This window comes from Eumetopias jubatus, unplaced genomic scaffold (assembly GCF_037043125.1).
Source record: "Eumetopias jubatus isolate StellerSeaLion01/CBP00866 unplaced genomic scaffold, mEumJub1_p1.0 scaffold_6, whole genome shotgun sequence".
Lineage (NCBI taxonomy): Eukaryota > Metazoa > Chordata > Mammalia > Carnivora > Otariidae > Eumetopias > Eumetopias jubatus.
The window spans coordinates 97911833-97919615 of NW_028274812.1; the positions used below are offsets into that span (position 1 = coordinate 97911833).

Consider the following 7783-nt stretch of genomic DNA (forward strand, 5'->3'; position numbering starts at 1 on the left):
TAGACTCGCTCTACATCTTAATCTGGGTGATGATTCATGGTTATAAATATGTTTAAAAATGACTAAGTTGTACACTTAAGATGAGCTCACTTTAAACATTTTATGTACGTTATACCTCAAACACAGAATAAAAATGGGTACAAATGATTTAGAAGGAACTTCTGAGCAAAAACTAGCATTTTTTTTTATACCTTTGAATCCGTTATGCTTTCCTGTACCCTCTTTTTTTTTCCCACTTAGGACAAGGAATAGCTCATTTAAACCCATCAGAGAAATGGACAGCTTGGGTCTCTAACAAACGTTGTGTTTTCAAGCACAGGTCAGTAGTTGTATACGAGAGTATATGCTGCTACAGACAAATCAACCAGTCAGAGCACAACCTTTCAAGGCTTAAAATAGAACAAGCTTCCCATAAAAGCAGCACCTCTGTGACTTTTTTTAAATTTTTAAATTTTTAATTTTTTTTAAGACTGTAGTTATTTGTCAGAGAGAGAGCACACACAGAAGCAGGGGGAGCGGCAGGCAGAGGGAGAAGCAGGCTCCCCGCTGAGCAAGGACCCCGATGCAGGGCTCAATCCCAGGACCCTGGGATCATGACCTGAGCCAAAGGCAGACGCTTAACCTACTGAGCCACCCAGGCATCCCTTCCCTGTGACATTTTTAACTTATTTCTCTCCTTCTTTACCCTCTCCTTTGACAGAAGCCGCACCAACCTCCTCATAATCCTCAAGGGCAGCCATATCCTCACAGGCCTCAGAAAAGTCTCCCTCCTCCATGTCCTCACCCACATGCCACTGAACAAAGGCATACTTGGCCTACATCGGGTCAAACTTGTGGTCCAGGGGAGCCCAGGCCTCAGCGATGGCTGTGGTGTTGCTCAGCGTGCACACAGCTCCCTGTACTTTGGCCAGGTCTCTAGGTACCACAGTGGCAGGCTGGTAATTAATGCCCACTTTGAAGCCAGCGGGGCACCAGTCCACAAACTGGATGCTGCGCTTGGTCTTGATGGTGGCAATGGCAGCGTTGACATCTTTGGGAACCATGTCACCACGGTACAACAGGCAGCAAGCCATGGCGAGGGTCACATTTTCCCATCTGGTTGGCTGGCTCAAAGCTTGCGTTGGTGATCTCTACTACAGAAAGCTGTTCATGGTAGGCTTTCTCAGCAGACATGGCGGGGGCCTAGGTGGCCAGAGGGAAGTGGATGCGGGGCTAGGGCACCCGGTTGGTCTGGAATTCTGTGAGATCGACATTCAGGGCTCCATCACATCTGAGGGAGGCAGTGATGGAGGACACAATCTGATCTATCAACTTATTCAGGTTAGTGTAGGTTTGGCGTTCAATATCAAGGTTTCTATGACAGATGTCATAGATGGCCTCATTGTCTACCATGAAGGCACAATCTGAGGGCTCCAGGGTTCTGTGGGTGGTGAGGATGGAGTTGTAGGGCTCAGCTACCTCTGTGGAAATCCAGGGGCTGGGTAAATGGAGAACTCCAGCTTGGACTTCTTGCCACCATCGGCAGACTTTCCATCAGCAGGGAGGTGAACCTGGAACCAGTTCCTCCTCCAAAGCTGTGGAAAACCAAGAAGCCCTGAAGACTGTGCATCCATCAGCAAGTTTCTGAATTTGGTCCAAGTCAAGGTCAGTGATCTCCTTGCCAATGGTGCAGGGTGCCCTTGGGCATATTGGCAGCATCTTCCTGGCCTGTGATGAGTTGCTCAGAGTGGACAAGATGGCGATAGGTGCCAGTGCGAACTTCATCAATGACCGTGGAGTCCAGGTCTACAAACATGGCCCTGGGCACACGTGTGCCAACACCCATCTCACTGAAGAAGGTGTTGAAGGAGTCATCTCCCCCAGTGGTCCTGTCACTTGGCATCTGACCATCGGGCTGGATGCTGTGTTCCAGGCAATAGAGCTCCCAGCAGGCATTGCCAATCTGGGCACCAGCCTGGCCAACACGGATGGAGATGCACTCACGCATGCTTGCTGCATTGCAGCTGCCAAGCAGATGGCAGGGAGGAAGAGGAGACTGTTGCTTCTTACAGCAGGACCCTGAGGCGGTCTGTGTAAGAGAATCTGCCTCATCATGCCCTCTTAATGGAAGCTGTTTAAAAGCTAACACCTCAATCAAAAATATTATGTGCTGGGGCGCCTGGGTGGCTCAGTCGTTAAGCGTCTGCCTTCGGCTCAGGTCATGATCCCAGGGTCCTGGGATCGAGCCCCGCATCGGGCTCCCTGCTCCGCGGGAAGCCTGCTTCTCCCTCTCCCACTCCCCCTGCTTGTGTTCCTTCTCTCGTTGTGTCTCTCTCTGTCAAATAAATAAATAAAATCTTTAAAAAAAATATTATGTGCTGAAGTTCCTAGAAAAGTTGTCAGGCCTGGGTTAAGAGGGGATACAAGTACTTCTAGTATAAAGGAAGAGCATAGATTTGAGTTCAAATCCTCATATTTACACATATCAGCGAGGGGACTTTAGGCAGTGCATAACTTCTTTGTCTCTATTTCGTCTGTAAAAGACACATGAGAATCCTTTGCAGAGTTGCTATGGGATGGAAATGAGATAATGCACATAAAGGCAAAGTACATCAACTGTACTGTGTTTTTACTCCCTACTCTTTAGGCCTAGAGAGTAAGAGGACACTGTTGTATTAAAGATGACACAACCTGCATCTCCCTGCTACGAACACATTTTCTTAATGGCCTTTGAAATAATCTACCTTGCCAAGAATGCAGTGGAGAAGTCAGCAGCAGAGAAAAAAAAATTGTATCCATAACTTAGGAACTTAAATTTCTGGGGGAAAATGAAACATGAGCATGTCCTCATATGTTTTTCTATCCTTAGTTATCCCCTTGCAAACACAGTCCTGGTGAGTTATCTAGAACATTTTTTTTTCTCTTTCCAAAATAAAACCCTATGTCCTGAATTCCATTGGCTCTCTTGTAAAGCAGAGGAGCTTGGCATATTCAAGATTCTTGGTTGCAAGTGACAGAAAACCCTGCACCAACTGGCTTTAAATAAAAAGGAATTATACGGGTTTGCATCACCAGAGCATCCAAGAGGTGGCACTCGTTTCAAGCACAGTTTTCTGGATGCTCAAATGCCTCCAGGTCCTGGTGTCTCCATCCCTGTTTGCTTCCCCTAATCCACAGCAGCTGCAGCAACTCCAGGCATACATCTCCTCGTTGGGAGATCCCGGTGGAAAAGAGCTCATTAGCATAAGCCCATAGGAAAGTCTGGGTCTGTCTCTGATTTCACAAAGAATCATGATGTGCTGTAACAGTCAAGAGACTGGTTTCTAGTTCTGACGCTATTCCTAGAATTTGTACGATGATGTTGGGAAGTCATTTGCTCTCCCCACACCTCATTCGCCCAATAAAGGGATAAAATCTCAATGCTGTCTCGGGTCTGTTCCAGAGCAGAATACTTCTTCATTTTTTCATAGTAGAGGCTTTTTCTTCTGGAGTTAAAGAATAGTGCCCTCTGATGGTCTATTCTATAGTTACCTTTTTATTTAGTTTCACGGGTTTACAAACATTTTCCAATTCACGAAGAGAAATAGTCTAAACAAAGTCACCGTGAAATGAAATTCCATATTGAAATCTATTTTATTTCTACTCTCATTTTAAAATGGAAAAAGACTTGGGGCGCCTGGGTGGCTCAGTCGTTAAGTGTCTGCCTTCGGCTCAGGTCGTGATCCCAGGGTCCTGGGATCAAGCCCTGCATCGGGCTCCCTGCTCGGCCGGAAGCCTGCTTCTCCCTCTCCCACTTCCCCTGCTTGTGTTCCCTTTCTCGCTGCATCTCTCACTGACAAATAAATAAAATCTAAAAAAAAAAAAAAATGGAAAAAGTCTTGTGTTCTAACACGAGCAGTTAAAGCCATGGATTTCATATTTATTACTGTTTTAGTTGTAGCCACATATTTTCTTAGGTGGTATTTTCATTGTTATTCATATTTTTAATCTCTTATGATTTCTTTTTTGACCCATGTGTTATTTAGTGGCATGTTACTTCATTTCAAAATTTTGGGGAATTTTCTAGATATCTTTTTTATTATTGATGTCTAACAATTTCTTTTTTTTTTTTTTGTAAGATTTATTTATTTCAGAGACAGAGAGCAAGTGGTGGGGAGGGGCAGGGGGGGAGAGAGAATCTCAAGCAGACTCCCCGCTGAGTGGGGGCTGACATGGGGCTCGATCTTAGGACCCTGAGATCATGACCTGAGCCAAAACCCAGTTGGATGCTTAACCGACTGAGTCACCCAGGTGCCCAATGTCTAACAATTTAATTGTGGTTATACAACAGTCTATGTGATTTAAAGCTTTAAATTTTAGACTTGTCTTATAGCTCAACATACGGTCTCTCCTGATGAATACCCCATGTTCACGTGGAAAGTGTATCTGACCTGGGCAGTGTGTGGTGTTCTTTACTACGTTGAGTTTTTTATAATACTCAACTCTTCTGAACACTTTGTCCTTCCCTTTTTCTGCTTTATTGTCAATTACTGAGAGTGGAGTGCTGAATCTCAAAATGCGATTGTGGATTTGTCTAGTTCTCCATTTAATTTTGTCAGTTTTTGCCGTGTATATTATGAAACTCTGTTAGCAGTTACTTTCACATTTAGGATCCGTAGTCTCCTTAATGAACTGACCCATTTAACATAATAAAATGTCCCTTTTTATCTCTGGTAATATTCCTTATTTTGATATTTATTGTGTCTGACATTAATATAGCCACACCACCTTTCTAACGACCAGTGCTAGTATAATATATATTTTCTATCATTTTACTTACAACCTATCTGTGATTTTATACTTAAGTGTGTCCCTTGTAAACACCTCAATAGTGGGGTCTTTAAAAAAATCTTTTTAAATTAAAGGTCATAGTCCACTAACATTTATTGTAATATAATAATCGATATGGTTGGGTTTAAGTGTCTCATCTTGTTATTCATTTCCTAGTTTTAGCTGCACTTTGTTCCTTCAATCCTGCTTTCTTGCCATGTTTTGGTATTCCACCTTAGCTCTTCTATTGACTTAGTTATATCTTTTTTTTTTTTTAATGATTCCTCTTTCTGTGTCTTTTAAATGGTTACAGTGTGCATGTCTAACTTATCGTGGTTTGGCATGGATTAACACTACCAGTTCATACATAATGTTACGACCCATACTACACTGTGCTTTCATTTACCTCCTCCCAATCTTTGTGCTGCTGCTGTCATGTATTTTACTAGCATGTACATTATGCTACCCATAATCCAATGTTGATGTTTTACTCTAAAAGTAAAATGTTGGGGCACCTGGGTGGCTCAGTCAGTTAAGCGTCTGCCTTCAGCTCAGGTCACGATCCCAGGGTCCTGGGATCGAGCCCCACGTCGGGCTCCCTGCTCAGCAGGGAGTCTGCTTCTCCCTCTCCCTCTGTTCCTCCCCCAACCCCACTCCCCACTCATGCTCTCTCTCTGCACGTTCTCTCTCCAATAAATAAATGAAATCTTAAAAAAAAAAGTAAAATGTCTTTTAAGGCCTTATATCTAAAATATATAAAGAACTCTTAAAACTCAACAGTAAAAAGGAAATAATCCAATTATAATAAGGACAAAATATATGAAGAGATATTTCACTAAAGAGGAGAGAGGCAGATGGCCAAAAAAGCATATGAGAAGATGTTCAACATCTAAGGGCATGCAAATTAAAACCACAATGAGCTATCACTACACACCTATTACAAAAGCTAAAATAAAAAACAGCAATAATTCTAAATGTTGGTAAGGATGCCCCAGTACCGGATCACTTGCACACTGCTGTAAAGTGGTACACTCTGGAAAACAGCTTGGCAATTTTTTATAAAACTAAACATGTAATTACCATTCTTACCCAGCAGTTGCACTCTTGGGCATTTACCTCAGAGCAATGAGAACTTATATTTACACAAAACCGGTACACGAATATTCATAGCAGATTTATTCCTAGTAGCCAAATACAGGAAACAACCCAGATGTCCTTTGAGGAGTGAGTGGTTTAACTGCGATACATCTATCATCAAATGTTACTCAGCAATATAAAGGAACAATCTACAGATATAAGCAACAATCTAGGTGAGTGTCCATGAGTTATACTGAATGAGAAAAGTGGTTGCCAGAGTTGAGGGATGGGATGGAGAGAGTGCAGGAGAGAAGTAGGTACAGTTATAAAAGAATAGTACAAGAGGTCTTTGTGGATGGTGGGTCTATTCTGTAGCTACACTGTGGCTACACATGGACCTGTGCACATGATACAATTACAGAGAACTAAAAATACACAGATAAATGAGTATAAGTAAAACTAGGGAAATCTGAATAAGATCGATGAATTATATCAATGTCAATATCTTGGTTGTGATACTATCCTATAGTTCTGTGACTTGTTTACATTGGAGAGAATTGGGTAATAGGTACATGGGATCTCTCTGTATTATCTCTTATGACTGTATATCAATCTGTAATTATATCAAAATAGGGGCACCTGTGTGGCTCAGTCTGCTGGGCGTCTGCCTTCAGCTCAGGTCATGATCCCAGGGTCTTGGGATTGAGCCCGGAGGACAGGTTCCTTGCTCAGTGGGGAGTCTTCTCCTTTGCCCTCTGCCCTTCCCCCTGCTTGTGCGCTCTCTCTCTCAAATAAAATCTTTTTTTTTAATTTTTTACAGATTTTTATTTATTCATTTGAGACACAGAGATACAGAGAGAGAGAGAGCATGAGCAGGGAGAGAGGCAGAGGGAGAAGCAGGCTCCCCACTGAGCCAGGAGCCCAATGTGGGGCTCGATCCCAGGACCCCGGGATCATGACCCGAGCCGAAGGCAGACGCTTAACCATCTGAGCCACCCAGGCGCCCCTCAAATAAAATCTTTAAAAAAAAAAAAAGCAACTGTGCCACGCACCAGGAGCTATAAAGAGATAACAAATGTTTTTATTATCATGGAGACACAGAGTTAGGAAGCCAAAGGTTTTAGAAACAGCAAAGCCTGATTGGTCATGCCCGGGAAACAATTTAACTGTGAGAAGTGAACTTTGTGGTCTGATAATCATACAGGTTAACATTAATAGCACAGTTCTAAATGCTTGATATGAAGCCTCTCATTGGATCTGTACTACAACCTTCTGAAATAGTATATTATTATGATGATGATGATGATGATGATGGAGATTTTGCAGGTGAGGAAATCAAAGCATAGTCAGATTAAATAATTTTCCCAAGTCATAAAAAAAAGAAGAAAGAAAACCCAAGGCAGTCCTGTTTTGGCCAATCTTGAGTGATATTTCAGCATTATATATAGGGCACTTGGTTATTTGTCAAGATGTTGGGTTCTAATTGCAATATGCTACTGATTCACAATTTTTTTTAAAGATTTTATTTATTTATTATAAGACAGAGAGAATGAGAGAGAAAGCACATGAGATGGGGGGAGGGTCAGAGGGAGAAGCAGACTCCCCGCTGAGCAGGGAGCCCGATGCGGGACTCGATCCAGGGACTCCAGGATCATGACCTGAGCCGAAGGCAGTCGCCCAACCAACTGAGCCACCCAGGCGCCCCCTGATTCACAATTTTAACTTGAGAAGTGATTCAACCACTTGGTTACCCCATTTGAAAAAAGACATTGGAGTACATTTCTAGAATCCTTACCACATGGGCATTCTATATTTTTATGATTCCCCAGTTCTAGAATGAATGGTAGAAAGAATGTTTTCCATCCCCATTTTGACAGTTAAACTCATCTCCAGTGACATTGTTCCTTTCTCCTTTTCC

At 42.8% G+C, this 7783-nt stretch overlaps 1 pseudogene; it reads right to left on the reverse strand.

Moving 5' to 3' along the window:
* Positions 1-665: 665 nt before the first annotated feature.
* Positions 666-1987, reverse strand: LOC148164112 (tubulin alpha-1B chain pseudogene; annotated as a pseudogene).
* Positions 1988-7783: the final 5796 nt, after the last annotated feature.